Consider the following 15,697-nt stretch of genomic DNA (forward strand, 5'->3'; position numbering starts at 1 on the left):
TTTGATATATGTTAAACAATGGAATAGTGAAATAGGAAATACCATATATCATTGTTCCCTTGAAATTTAAATACTATCGATACAATATAGTAGTCGGACCATTATATCATATACACTATTTAAGTGTTCCTACGGATTGTGCCTATAATAAATATAGTGAGGGAGCATCGGTTTGTCACATTTTATGATAAGTGAGTATGATAACAAAATATCTGTGTTCTTATATAGTACCACTGAGATCTAACCAATATAAGTGTACTTTAAATCATAATTTAATATTTAGATGCAACATTTTTATGATAAGTAACATTAGATGCTTTATTATGATCAGAACATGAAGGGATAACAATTGCTGATCAATACAATCACCAATACAATTATATTACTTATAATATTGTTGAATAGTTAACAATATAGGGCCACTATTATGTATGGGGAGAGGTACGAAATTTCTATGATAAAAATGGCGACACAAATAACAGCGACAGCAAAATGTCAGCACATAAAATATTGACAGGTAGGAAATACCTAACGTTAGAAACAGCGATAGTGAATATATCCGCTGTCGGCATTTTCATCATAGGAAATATGACTAACACTGAATGTACATATGGAAGTAAGAATAATAAAGCACTAAACAAAGGATTGGGTTGTAGAACATTTTGAATATTTTTATAGCACAATTATATACAAATAATAACAGTATATAATTCAAATCAGCATATTTAGTTGTTCGCATCACTACAATAAGAAGAAGAATATCAGTATATAATCACAGCAGTAAATTAATTGATATGATTGTCACTACTAAGACTCTTGCACTTATTGGATCACCTGGACTATATGTGTTAATTACCTCTACACACTAGGATGTTTGGTTATACATTAATATCATTACAGCTCACACTTATGCTTTATTAGTTATAATATGATTATTTTTGCACTTGGCACTTTCTCATACAATTCACTACATCAATTATTATTGGTGTTAGGATTTCACACTTAAAATATGTATGGTCTTTTACTGCGATGATACGAATTACAAGTGGTAACGCTGATCAGATCCGCAGTAACCAGAGAATATGGGATCCATAATGATTCCTAAGGCAATTAGGGCATATTTAACAATCACCACGTTTTATACACAAGCATTTTCCTTCTCTGTCACAATGATAAGGAATGAGAGACCTGAGCATTTACTAACAGTGTTCTTACAGCAGTCACGATAAGCGTCTGTTCCTGTGAACACACAAGTGTAACCCTCATCTATGTCCTCTATGGTCACTATCACAAGGTGGTGACCGGAGGGGGGGGGGGGGGGGGGAGATAAGACGCGGTGACCGGGCCGAAGCTCCCTCTACCGCAATGTTCTCCCCATAGGCTTCAATGGCGCCTTCGGGCAAATGTTTGATTTTCAGAACTTGTTTAATCACACACAATAGCTATCCCCATAGAAACCTATGAGGACAGTGGGAATACAACAGATATCTCCAATATCTACTGCAATCCTTTAGTTATAAATAAAGGGGATACTTAAAATTGTGGGGGATTAGGAGCTTGTTAAATAGTCGCCTTAACACCAAAGGATAATAAACATGTACAACCTATAAGATGGCTTTTCATGAACTTGCTTCATTTTCCAGAACCCAATGTACTGTTTACAATTTTTGTTGCAAGATCGGAAGCATGATTCATAATATTTTAAAAAGAACAAATAAAGGATAATTAACTTATTATTTAGAAAATCTGAGCGTGCCCCATTAATACATCTTCTTTTCTTTTTTCCCTTCCCCTTTTCCAAATGTATCATTATTGTCCTGCCCTTCTCTGCTTGTGTCTTACAGACCTCTGACCTGACCACTTCCTCGGTTTAATAAACAATTTGGTGCTAAAAGATGTCCCCCGTGTTATTCCAGTACCACATTAAACTCTTGAATCAATATTTATACAGAGGAGGTGATGAAATGTATTAATCCATTCAGATTCCTGTGTGTGACTTATAATAATCTCAGTCTGTGCTCCTCCCTTTGTGTCTGCGCTCAGCTGAATATAAGAATGAGCAGCTCTCTGGTGATTTCTTTCTTTCTACTGTCCTTTGTCGTTTTATTATTTTCATTGTATCTTGATATGTCCCAAATGCATCACGTTCTGGATAAGATTAAACAGGAAACTTTATTATAGTCTATATCTATAGTCACTATATGCTCGATAGGAGATAGAGGCTGCAGGACACAATTCTTGTGTATTTTTTCCAAGGTTCATTTGTGTTCACTCCGAGTCCACTCTGTGTAGAATCACTGGGGAGGGAATCAGTCTGCCCAAGACTTGTATCAGCTGAAACACGTAGGGTTCAGTTGTAATTGTGGTTTGCTGACTTTCCATCCCTGTGATTATATAAAGGGTAAACAGTATTTGGTAAATCTTTACCACCCATAAGGGGTTTAATGATACAAAAAGTCTGAGAAATAATGTATTGTCCTAGAGCAGAATGCAATGCTCCATTGTGGCCACTAGATGTACCCCTTTCATTGTATCATGACCTTCACATCTGCTCATACCCACACACTGTTTACATACAATATACCATTTATGTGTTACATGTTTTCCAAACGTTCTCTGCAGTGCTTTCTATGTAACGTTCTTCTGTCATGAAGATGGAACAGGCTGGAGTCACTGGATTTATTTATCCAGAGATGCTGGAGCCAGAAATCATGTGAAACGATTCCTTGCTTGGTGGTTTATGTCAGTTCTAACCTCCCCCCCCCCCCCCCCCCCCCACACACACAGAAACATTCCCCCATAACATGTACATCTGATCACTGGATACATTCAGCAGGCCTAGAAAATACATTGCTGAATTATGGTCATTCAGTCTGCACACACAGACACACAGAGATATATATACCTTCTTTCAAGTAGCGGGCCAGAATTTTTAGTCTGACTATTGGGCTTACTTTGCCATCCTGACGGGGGCTTACAGATTGTTTGGGGTCCTTCTTACAGTCAACAATCTGCCATTACTGACCACTCCCAGTGGTGCCACTTGGTCAAACCAAATACTCACCAACTGTGTCAAATAGTTGTAGAAGAGAATTCGCTGATATCACTGACACCTGGAAGGGTGCACTTCTGGGTGTAGTAGGTAGCTGCTGCAGCGCATCTTTACTGGTGACTGTGACTGGTGTCTCCTGATTACTTACTATGGATCAGGTCTGCAGAGTGATGACAGAGAGACGATGGGCCCAACGCAGCACAGCCGGGGGATGGATGAGAGTGTTAGTCCTTATCTGTAGGACACAGGAATACAGCAGGTATAGGGGTCTCACAGGACAGCCGGGGGGTGGATGAGAGTGTTAGTCCTTATCTGTAGGACACAGTAATACAGCAGGTATAGGGGTCTCACAGCACAGCCGGGGGATGGATGAGAGTGTTAGTCCTTATCTGTAGGACACAGGAATACAGCAGGTATAGGGGTCTCACAGGACAGCCGGGGGATGGATGAGAGTGTTAGTCCTTATCTGTAGGACACAGGAATACAGCAGGTATAGGGGTCTCACAGGACAGCCGGGGGGTGGATGAGAGTGTTAGTCCTTATCTGTAGGACACAGGAATACAGCAGGTATAGGGGTCTCACAGGACAGCTGGGGGATGGATGACAGTGTTAGTCCTTATCTGTAGAACACAGGAATACAGCAGGTATAGGGATCTCACAGGACAGAAGGGGGATGGATGACAGTGTTAGTCCTTATCTGTAGGACACAGGAATACAGCAGGTATAGGGATCTCACAGGACAGAAGGGGGATGGATGAGAGTGTTAGTCCTTATCTGTAGGACACAGGAAACAGCAGGTATAGGGGTCTCACAGGACAGCCGGGGGATGGATGACAGTGTTAGTCCTTATCTGTAGGACACAGCAATACAGCAGGTATAGGGGTCTCACAGGACAGCCGGGGGGTGGATGAGAGTGTTAGTCCTTATCTGTAGGACACAGGAATACAGCAGGTATAGGGGTCTCACAGGACAGCCGGGGGGTGGATGAGAGTGTTAGTCCTTATCTGTAGGACACAGGAATACAGCAGGTATAGGGGTCTCACAGGACAGCTGGGGCATGGATGACAGTGTTAGTCCTTATCTGTAGAACACAGGAATACAGCAGGTATAGGGATCTCACAGGACAGAAGGGGGATGGATGACAGTGTTAGTCCTTATCTGTAGGACACAGGAATACAGCAGGTATAGGGATCTCACAGGACAGAAGGGGGATGGATGAGAGGGTTAGTCCTTATCTGTAGGACACAGGAAACAGCAGGTATAGGGGTCTCACAGGACAGCCGGGGGATGGATGACAGTGTTAGTCCTTATCTGTAGGACACAGCAATACATCAGGTATAGGGGTCTCACAGGACAGCCGGGGGGTGGATGAGAGTGTTAGTCCTTATCTGTAGGACACAGGAATACAGCAGGTATAGGGGTCTCACAGGACAGCCGGGGGGTGGATGAGAGTGTTAGTCCTTATCTGTAGGACACAGGAATACAGCAGGTATAGATAGGGGTCTCACAGGACAGGCGGAGGATGGATGACAGTGTTAGTCCTTATCTGTAGGACACAGGAATACAGCAGGTATAGGGGTCTCACAGGACAGCCGGGGGATGGATGAGAGTGTTAGTCCTTATCTGTAGGACACAGGAATACAGCAAGTATAGGGGTCTCACAGGACAGCTGGGGGATGGATGACAGTGTTAGTCCTTATCTGTAGAACACAGGAATACAGCAGGTATAGGGATCTCACAGGACAGAAGGGGGATGGATGACAGTGTTAGTCCTTATCTGTAGGACACAGGAATACAGCAGGTATAGGGATCTCACAGGACAGAAGGGGGATGGATGAGAGTGTTAGTCCTTATCTGTAGGACACAGGAATACAGCAGGTATAGGGGTCTCACAGGACAGCCGGGGGGTGGATGAGAGTGTTAGTCCTTATCTGTAGGACACAGGAATACAGCAGGTATAGGGGTCTCACAGGACAGCCGGGGGGTGGATGAGAGTGTTAGTCCTTATCTGTAGGACACAGGAATACAGCAGGTATAGATAGGGGTCTCACAGGACAGGCGGAGGATGGATGACAGTGTTAGTCCTTATCTGTAGGACACAGGAATACAGCAGGTATAGGGGTCTCACAGGACAGCCGGGGGATGGATGAGAGTGTTAGTCCTTATCTGTAGGACACAGGAATACAGCAAGTATAGGGGTCTCACAGGACAGCTGGGGGATGGATGACAGTGTTAGTCCTTATCTGTAGAACACAGGAATACAGCAGGTATAGGGATCTCACAGGACAGAAGGGGGATGGATGACAGTGTTAGTCCTTATCTGTAGGACACAGGAATACAGCAGGTATAGGGATCTCACAGGACAGAAGGGGGATGGATGAGAGTGTTAGTCCTTATCTGTAGGACACAGGAAACAGCAGGTATAGGGGTCTCACAGGACAGCTGGGGGATGGATGACAGTGTTAGTCCTTATCTGTAGGACACAGGAATACAGCAGGTATAGGGGTCTCACAGGACAGCCGGGGGATGGATGAGAGTCTTGTCCTTATCTGTAGGACACAGGAATACAGCAGATATAGGGGTCTCACAGGACAGCCGGGGGATGGATGAGAGTGTTAGTCCTTATCTGCAGGACACAGGAATACAGCAGGTATAGGGGTCTCGCAGGACAGCCGGGGGATGGATGACAGTGTTAGTCCTTATCTGTAGGACACAGGAATACAGCAGGTATAGGGGTCTCACAGGACAGCAGGTGGATGGATGAAAGTTTTAGTCCTTATCTGTAGGACACAGGAATATAGCAGGTATAGGGATCTCACAGGACAGCTGGGGGATGGATGAGAGTGTTAGTCCTTATCTGTAGGACACAGGAATACAGTAGGTATAGGGATCTCACAGGACAGAAGGGGGATGGATGAGAGTGTTAGTCCTTATCTGTAGGACACAGGAATACAGCAGGTATAGGGGGTCTCACAGGACAGCCGGGGGATGGATGAGAGTGTTAGTCCTTATCTGTAGGACACAGGAATACAGCAGGTATAGGGGGTCTCACAGGACAGCCGGGGGATGGATGAGAGTGTTAGTCCTTATCTGTAGGACACAGAAATACAGCAGGTATAGGGGGTCTCACAGGACAGCCAGGGGATGGATGAGAGTGTTAGTCCTTATCTGTAGGACACAGGAATACAGCAGGTATAGGGGGTCTCACAGGACAGCCGGGGGATGGATGAGAGTGTTAGTCCTTATCTGTAGGACACAGGAATACAGCAGGTATAGGGGGTCTCACAGGACAGCCAGGGGATGGATGAGAGTGTTAGTCCTTATCTGTAGGACACAGGAATACAGCAGGTATAGGGGTCTCACAGGAACAGAGCTGTATCTCTTACAAGACACTATTACACTGAACACCCACTTGAAGATAGTGAAGCTGTTAACACTTAACATGAGGCTATTGCATTACTATGTTACACACAAGTTCCATGTTTCAACAATATAAAAGAGTTGACACTTTCTGATTAGATTGCTCCAGTTTAGATGTTTGTGTGCCCCTCATGTAACCATAAATATAATTTCATCTGATGAGAGTACAGGACAAAATCACAGCACATGGGGAATAGTGACACTCGTCCTCTTCAGTTTGAGAGAAGGGGGTCCAGTGATGAGGTGAACAAGAGATTGTGGGGTCTATGAGAAGAAAAGTGGGTTCTGATAAGAGGAGGGTTCTGAATTCCCAGCTTATTGACCTGTGAGATTGGCGTTAGGATAACAAACTGTACTGTTCCCACAATGATCCTGTTGTTGAAGGGTTAACGCTGAAATGTCTCAGACCTTCCTCTCACGCTCTGGGCTGTTTTTTGGGCGATGTCCTGTTATTTTGTACAGTAAGAGTCTTCCTTTGTTATCCCTGCGGACATCCCCCCAGTGTGAGTCACACGGGCTATCCCATGATTATCCAGGCATGTCCCGGATTCCTCTGAGAACTTCAATAGCCCCATATAATCTGACCACAAAGAGATCTGTCCTTACATAGAGGAAACATTGCTATTGTTGATCCTCCCAATAAATCTCCTGTAGTACTCCTTCACACCAGCAGGTGGCATGCAGAGCTGCTGCTAACGCCCCAATCCTACGACTGAACAAGACTTTTGGCCACAACATTTCTTTGCATGGAATTTGCCTTTTAGTGTTTCCATTTCTCCCCAACCGCACCACAGAACTAAATGAATGAACTCTTCTATTCATTATCATCATTATCATCATTTATTTATATAGCGCCAGCAAATTCCGTAGCGCTTTACAATTGGGAACAAACATTAATAAAACAATACTGGGTAATACATACAGACAGAGAGGTAAGAGAACCCTAAGACCACAGTAAGACCAGAGGAAAGTCTTACTGTGTGAGGGAGGGAATTCCACATAGTGGGTGCAGCCCGAAAAAGTCCTGTAACCGAGAATGGGAGGAAGTGATGAGAGTGGAGGAGAGACGCAGATCTTGTGCAGAATGGAGGTGTCGAGTTGGGAGATATATTGAGACAAGTGAGGAGATGTATGTTGATGCAATTTTGGGACGGCCTTGTATGTTATAGAAAAAAGCAAATCCATCTCGCTCTAAGGTTAGGACTTCCTCATCATTTATATCTAAGAGTTATTTATATAATTCAAAATGAGGGGGTGCTCTCACAACCGGAGTTACTATCAAGAGAGGAATGGTGAAAGGAGTCACCTAAAGAGATTGTTGATTGAGGCACTCCAGTCCCTTGGAAAATATTTAAGAACAAACTTTATTGAAAATTTATTAAAAATTGATGTGCCAGATAACATCATAGTCGGCGAATATTAAAATAGAGAGGTGATGAAAAATAAAGATAAGTGATAGAAATAATTAAAAATACCCTTCCGGGAAGCCGGTGGTCACAAAATTGTTTTCCCCATGGGATTTCCCATGACTAAGCCGATTACGGCGAAACGTACGTCGGGTCACGTGTGACGCGTGACGTCACACACCCGGAAGTGTGAAGCCGGTTAGCGGAGTTAGCCGTGATCGTGTCACACTCTATCTAATGTTACAATTTTGAACCTAGCAGTGCGCTTTGCTTAGGGCTTTAGCACCAGGGCAATTCTGTCTGACAAACAAGAGGAGATTTGAGGTTTCTTCATATCGCTAGTCAGATCTTTACCAGCAAAATTACCATAGGCAGAACTGACTCAATTTCCTATGTAGCAGATATGTGTTACACAGAAATCCTCTGTGGTCATGTCCTAGTTAACCCCTCTCCTTTACACACTGTATGAGAGGGTACTAGGTTAGAGTACCAATCCTGAGTCTTTGGAACTATATACATTTACCTAAGTTCCTTTGTATGTCTATGTCAGATTACTATACCTGAGTGTTTTTGATAAATTATAAACCCTACAAGTGCATTTTTACACTACAATTACTTAATTTAGAGTGGACACATTTGCTGGCTATATGTGACATACTATGTATCGATAAATATAGGGAATATAATTGAATCCCAATAAATTGTGTTATTTTGAATCTCAATGATACAATGTCCATAATTATGGGTATTTTTCCCAATAAATCATAAGTGTCACGGCCTTGTATGTTAGTAGAAGAATTTTATATTAGATTCATTGAAATACAGGCAGCCAATGTAGAGACTGACAGAGTGGCTCAGCAGAGGATGAACGATTTGCAAGGAAAATCAATCTAGCTACTGCGTGCAAAATAGATTGTAGGGGTTCAAGTCTGACTTTGGGAAGACCAGTATGGAGGGAATTGCAATAGTCGATGTGGGAGATGATGAGTACATGAATTAAGGTTTTTGCGTTGTCTTGTGTGAGATATGTGCGTATTCTGGAAATGTTCTTTAGGTGTATGTAACGTGATTTAGATATAGAGTTGATGTGGGGAATAAATGATAGTTGTGAGTCAAGGATTACACCTAGGCAGCGAGCTTGTGGGGTGGGATTTATGGTCATGTTATCAACAGAAATAGAAATGTCAGGCAGGAAGCTTCTGTTGGGTGGGAATATTATTAATTCAGTTTTTGAAAGATTGAGTTTGAGTTGGTGAGAAGACATCCAAGATGATATGACAGAAAGACAGTCAGTAACGCGAGACAACACAGATGGTGAGAGATCAGGAGAGGATAGATAGATTTGTGTATCATCCGCATAGAGATGATACTGAAATCCAAAGGAGCTTATTAGTTTCCCTAGAGAAGTGGTGTAGATAGAGAATAGCAGAGGACCTAGGACTGAGCCTTGTGGTCTCCAACTGATAAAGGAAGCGGAGCAGAGGTGGATCCAGAGAAATTAACACTGAAAGAGCGATTAGATAGGTAGGATGAGAACCAGGATAGGACTATAAATACTGGATTTTACAAATACAGCACATGATGGCGGAAAGTGAAAACATACGCGAAACTCAGAACTTCACACCTCTGCGAAATGTCCTGTTCCGCCATGAAATCCTATTAGTGTGTAATATGTATATTACATGTATGACTTGTATATTTGGAGCCTCAGTATGTATGTGACATGAAAATGCAGCGTGTGCCCATCAGTCACAGCGACGGACAGACGACTGAATGTAGTGGTGCTGTATACAGAGCTGTATTACTTCATAGCGCTGATTTGTGTAAAACTTTGCTCATTCCTAATAAAATATGAAGACATCGAGCTGCGTTGGACCAGTCAGTGACAGCTGCTGCCCATCCAGAAATAATCATCAGTATGAATCACACAGGGTGACAGGCGCAGTAATATAATTTATAGGTGTGTGCAGAGGCAGAACTAGCAAGCTGTGGCCCCGGTGCAGGGTACCTGAGCCTCTGCATCTGCAATGCATGGGGCCCCTTTTTCTCCACGGGCCCCAGTGAAGGACCCTGAGCCTCTACAATGCATCGGGCAGTCTGGCTGAGCCAACTGCAAATGTAAACTTAACCTCATGTGTCAAACTCCCATTGTCCTACAGATTGTAAGCTTGCGAGCAGCGGCCTCTCACCTCTTTGTCTGTTTTACCCAGTTTGTTTATTAGTTTACTATGTTTGTCACCAATTGTAAAGCGCCACGGAATATGTTGGCGCTATATAAATAAATGATGATTATGATGATCATGATGATGATAATTTTCTGTGATTCTTCTCTTGACTTTCAGTCCAGGACCTGATAATCCAATAGGCTGACTAGGCTGCAGCTGAGGGTGCGAAGCATTTGGGGGGTGACAGGGAGAGGTATAAACTGAAATTCATTTTGAAATATAAGAGGATAGTTGTTCTCCAAAGTAGAAAGAAAGCAGGAAGGATAAATGTAGTAAGGATGACTCCATCCTTGGGCGGGCGTTGGAGACACAAGGACAGCGACAGGCGGAGGTGTGACAGCCCCTCCTCCACCGTCACATCTTCACCCTCAGCTGCGATCATTCACACCTACGTCCTGCTATACAGATCTTATTGTAATGAAAATAAAATGAGTGACAATGATCGCCGTGATCTTTAGAAAAAGTCAAGTGGAGCTGAGTTTAGAAAACAGAGGAACATAAACATTGGTGAAGGGGGAGAGTGAATGAATCTGATTTATAAATTAAGGACGAATTTGTTTTTGCCTACCACGTGTTAGCCTGGCGTGGAAGACAAGGGGGCGCTAATAAATTAGGTTGGCCTGAACCCTTAATCAGGTCCTGACTTTCACACAATTAGTTCCCCTCTTGTACCTGCCCCATCTAACTGTTTACTGGAATTCTCCTATAAATTAAAATACAAAGAAAGTTAACTACTCATTAATAAATGTAAACTTTCCCTTTTAATTTACAAATTACATGAAAACATAGATTTGTGTCATCATAATTTGGGCGACATGATTGTTGATTATTGTGGGGGACGTGATCCCCAGAACCCATTTTCCAGGGATCAACAATTGTTCTTAAAACCCTTAAATTAGCACATAACTAATGTACACATAATTGCATCTTAAGAGGACCATGAACAGATAATAGATCAGTTAGTGATCGGAGACTGTAGGGGGTGGGCTTACACATAATGCCCCCTATTTACCAGCTAAATCTTAGTATATGGTGACCTTACCACTGGCGGAACTACCATTGGTGCCGCAGGTGCAGTGCACAGGGGCCCATGGAGATAATGGGGCCCGCTACATGGCAGATGCAGAGGGTCGGGGCCCCGGTTCTTTCCTCCCCGCCTCCCTCCATCGGGGCCCATGGAGATAATGGGGCCCGCTACATGGCAGATGCAGAGGGTCGGGGGCCCCGGTTCTTTCCTCCCCGCCTCCCTCCATCGGGGCCCATTGAGATAATGGGGCCCACTACATGGCAGATGCAGAGGGTCGGGGGCCCCGGTTCTTTCCTCCCCGCCTCCCTCCATCGGGGCCCATTGAGATAATGGGGCCCACTACATGGCAGATGCAGAGGGTCGGGGGCCCCGGTTCTCTCCTCCCTGCATCGGGGCCCACTGTTCGGTTGTTCTGACTCTGGACCTTACACTAATTCAAGAAATAAATATTTTCTCTATGTGTTGGGTTAAATGTTTTATTAATGTTAGATAATGATAAGTGTGTGACAACTCCTCAGGTTTCTCAGAAAAAAATAATTTTGTCTTTACTGTTTCTGTGTAGGAAACACATTTATCAAAGTTAAATTTTCTTCCTTGTAATTACTTTGTTTTCTGGTGATCACATCCTGTCACAAACAGGAATATTTCACATATTCGTAGATTTATATTATTTGTCACATTGTCAGTAATAATGCCCAGCATGATGTCACATGATCAGTAATAATGCCCAGCATGATGTCACATGATCAGTAATAATGCCCAGCATGATGTCACATGATCAGTAATAATGCCCAGCATGATGTCACATGATCAGTAATAATGCCCAGCATGATGTCACATGATCAGTAATAATGCCCAGCATGATGTCACATGATCAGTAATAATGCCCAGCAAGATGTAATATCATATCTTCTCCTCCCTACATCTCCAATCTCATCTCTACCTACGCTCCTACCCACCTCCTCCGCTCTGCCTGTGACCGCCGCCTCACTACTTCACTGATCACCTCCTCTCACTCTCGTCTTCAGGACTTTGCCCAGGCTGCTCCCCTGCTGTGGAACGATCTTCCATGTTCCATCAGATTAGCATCTACTCTCAAAGGCTTCAAGCGTGCCCTTAAGACTCATTTCTTTATTCAAGTCTATCAGTCCTCCCAACTTTCTTGTCCTGGGTCTCTCCCCCAGTTAGTACCACCCTTTATGTGTCTCCCCCTTCCCTTTAGGATGTAAGCTCTCAGGAGCAGGGCCCTCTTTCCTTGTGTTCTCCTTCTACTATTCCATCGCCCCCTGTACCTCTTGGCTGCTTCGCTAGCCCTGTTTTCCCTGTTTTCTTAAGCTTCGGCCTTCTTCCTGCTGATTTCTACCATCCCTTTCACTATCTGTCAGATATAATCTGATTTGCTTTACCCTGTCACCTGTGTTTGTATATATTTTTGTATCATGTTGTGTCTTGGTTCTGTTTTCTGTATATGTAATGTACGGCGCTGCGGACCCTTTGTGAAGCTTTATAAGTCAAAGATAATAATAATAATAATAATACTTGCCTACTCTCCCGGTATGTCCGGGAGACTAACGAATGTGTCTCCTGGTGTCTGGCTATTTACAATACCGCCAGCAGGGGGCTCTGTGTCAATAACCGCTGTACCTGTCTCTATATACGTCTGGGGGATTAATTCTAACTGCAGAAAGATGGGTGGGAAGAGCCGATTCTTCATAATAGTTGAGAATGTTTCCCACTTTGATTAAAGGTTCTAGGAGGGACTGTGGAGGTTACCTGATTATCCCCCCAAACTGTTAGTCTAGGAACACTGAGATCGGTAGGTCAGTTCTCATGAATCATTCTGCCTCGAAGATGGTAAAATGCATTTGCCCCTGAGAGCCAGAGGTCACTTAGTATACAGAACAGGAGCTTACTCAGAACTGAAGATTGGGCGTCAACAGGACCTTCAGCACACAGCCACAGGTCACCTACCTATAATGTACAGCTTACAGAACAGGGGCTAACTGAGGACTGAGGGTGAGGTGCCAACATGACCTACACCAGACAGCCACAGGTCACCTACCTATAATGTACAGTATGGGCATCCTAGTGACATACATACAATACAAAGAGCATTTAATTGCATGTACAGCTGACATATTTGCTCTTTTGACTTTACTATACGGGCCCCATACTTATCAAACCATGGTGTAAATGTATTAAGCAGCAGATCCGGCAAATCAGTTATTCAGAGATTATGACAGCCATATTGCCATTTTAAATATGGTCGTTACAATCGGCGAATATCGTCGATTTGACAGATTTGCTGCTTAATACATTTACTCTTTCATGTTTTGTTATAGCCGGGACCCCTCCGGACGTCCTCACTTCTGGGCTCCTGAGCCACCACTGTGTATAACCCAGGACTCAGCACAGACAGATGATAGGCAGATGGTTGCACAGTATATATCAGTGTATACATGTCTGACACGTGTCAGCTGGATAACACTGGTACTGTTAGCTTGCAGCACATCACTCACATCTGGGACATGAGCTTCTCTGGGTGTATCCTCCATAGCAGACACACCCCATCCCCTCCCCGGCAGCACAGGCTGTGGAGGTGGGCAGTGTATGTACAGCTGGCACCTCTGTTTAGGATGTTTCCCCCGTATGAAGTGCTCTTCAGTGACCCATCCTGGCTCCGCTTAGCCTGGGTGTCAGCATTAGTTCTGGGCACAGTCCTCCTGTGGATCCTTTTTCTATCCTGCTCACTCCAAGGCCGGCACCCTGAGCTCCTGTGGACAGGTACCCTGATATTCAGTGACTGCACCCACACAGCTTTCTCAGACATTCATTTACTTACCAGTCTCTGCAGCTGCTCCGGGGCACCCATTGCTCCTAACTTCTACATCCGCTTCCAATTACTAATGTTCTCCTTTGATCCCCGTTCTAGCAGTCTGACAGCATTGTGCTTTTTCCATTTCATTCATTCCTAGTCTCTCATTCATGTCTTTTACTTCCCCCCAGATCTCTTGCGCTCAATCTCTATCACCATCCCTCACTCTGCCTCCATCTCCTACCTCACTCTCATCCTTCACCTCCTGTCCTTTCTCTCTTTCTCCATCTCCTACCCTCACTCTCTGCCTCCATCTCCTGTCCCAACTCTTTCTCCATCTCCTGCCTTACTCTCTTCCTCTGTCTTCTGTCCTTATTCTCTGCCTTTATCTCCTGTCCTTACTTTCTTCCTCTATTTCCTGCTGTCTCTCTCTGCCTCCATCTTCTACTCTCTCTCTGCATCCATCTCATTCCCTCGCTCTCTGTATCTGTGTCCTTTCCTCACTCTCTTCCACTATCTCCTGCTTCACTCACTGCCACCATCTCCTGTCCACACATCTCCTGGCCTCTCTCTCTCTGTCTCGCTCTATCTACTGCAGTCACTCTCTTTCTCCTTTCTCCTGTCTCTATTTCTTCTGGTCCACTCTCTGCTTTCATCCTGTTAGTCCCGCCGTTGCTCTCCCCCTCTCTCTTCTCCTGTGCTGGGGACTGACTGGTGTTCAGCTACTGCTTGGCTCCAGCTCTCACTGATGATATGATGTCTGCACAGATGCTGACATCTGGATCCCATTCTTTCCTGGAGCGAATGCTGCTCCCTTTTCAGAGCAGTGTTTGAGAAGTATATCAGAGCCATAGATCTCTCAGAACTTATACATATGTTTCTACAAATAGGTGCCTCACAGGTAACCTAATTATCATGTACAGAGAAATCTGAGCTCAATATGGAGATTGACTTCATACTCAGAACTATGCTGGTGACAAGGGGACGTCCACTGTAAGACAGCATAGAAAGGGGTTCCTGACTGTAAATGTGGTCAGACTACAGGACTATCTACCAAGAGAGGTGAAGTCACTGATGGATTTATATAGGGACTGGACGCCCTGCTCACAAGAAATAGAAGCTACAACTTGGAGATTGGAGAAATACTCTATTTGCTATCTATGGGTCAGAAAGGAATTTTCCCATGAGACAGATGTACATGGTTACGTGCAGGATTGTTATATTAACATTATAACTACATATATGTTACTGCTCCCCACTCACACTGGCCACCTGCACAGTACCACTTCTCTTATGGGTGTCATTCTTAGGGGTTACTGTATCAAATAGTGATTCTTGCAAATCGCAGATATTAAATTCCCCCCAAAAGCAGCGCAGCGTTAAACCTATTACCAGTATTACGGTAGTTTCAACACCGGCTTTTTACTTGCAGCTCTCTGAGCTGTGAGCAGAAAGCCGGGTTAAATTTACCATGATAACGGAAATAGTGCACAGACCGCGTTACTTTTTACAGTAACACGATCAATTGAATTCCCCCCTTCATGTCTGTTCTTATACTCTGTGTACGGAAAACTGCACAGTACTACTTCTCTTATTGTGCATGATGAGTGTAAATCTTAGTGTCTGTTCTTGTGCTGTATGTATGGAAAACTGCACAGTACCACTTCTGTTATTCTGATTGATGTAATTCTTAGTAGCATTTCTATCAGAGGGAGAAATGCCCTCCTCACTCTCTCCTTGCCACCTATGTTC

The 15,697-nt window shown here is 44.0% G+C and overlaps 1 protein-coding gene across 2 annotated transcripts in view; it reads right to left on the reverse strand.

Moving 5' to 3' along the window:
* The window catches only part of LOC142157997 (alanine aminotransferase 2-like), a 93,686-nt gene that overhangs the window by 53,827 nt on the left and 24,162 nt on the right, over positions 1-15,697 (reverse strand). The window lies entirely within an intron of this gene.

Source organism: Mixophyes fleayi, chromosome 5 (genome assembly GCF_038048845.1).
Source record: "Mixophyes fleayi isolate aMixFle1 chromosome 5, aMixFle1.hap1, whole genome shotgun sequence".
In the NCBI taxonomy this organism is placed as follows: Eukaryota; Metazoa; Chordata; class Amphibia; order Anura; family Limnodynastidae; genus Mixophyes; species Mixophyes fleayi.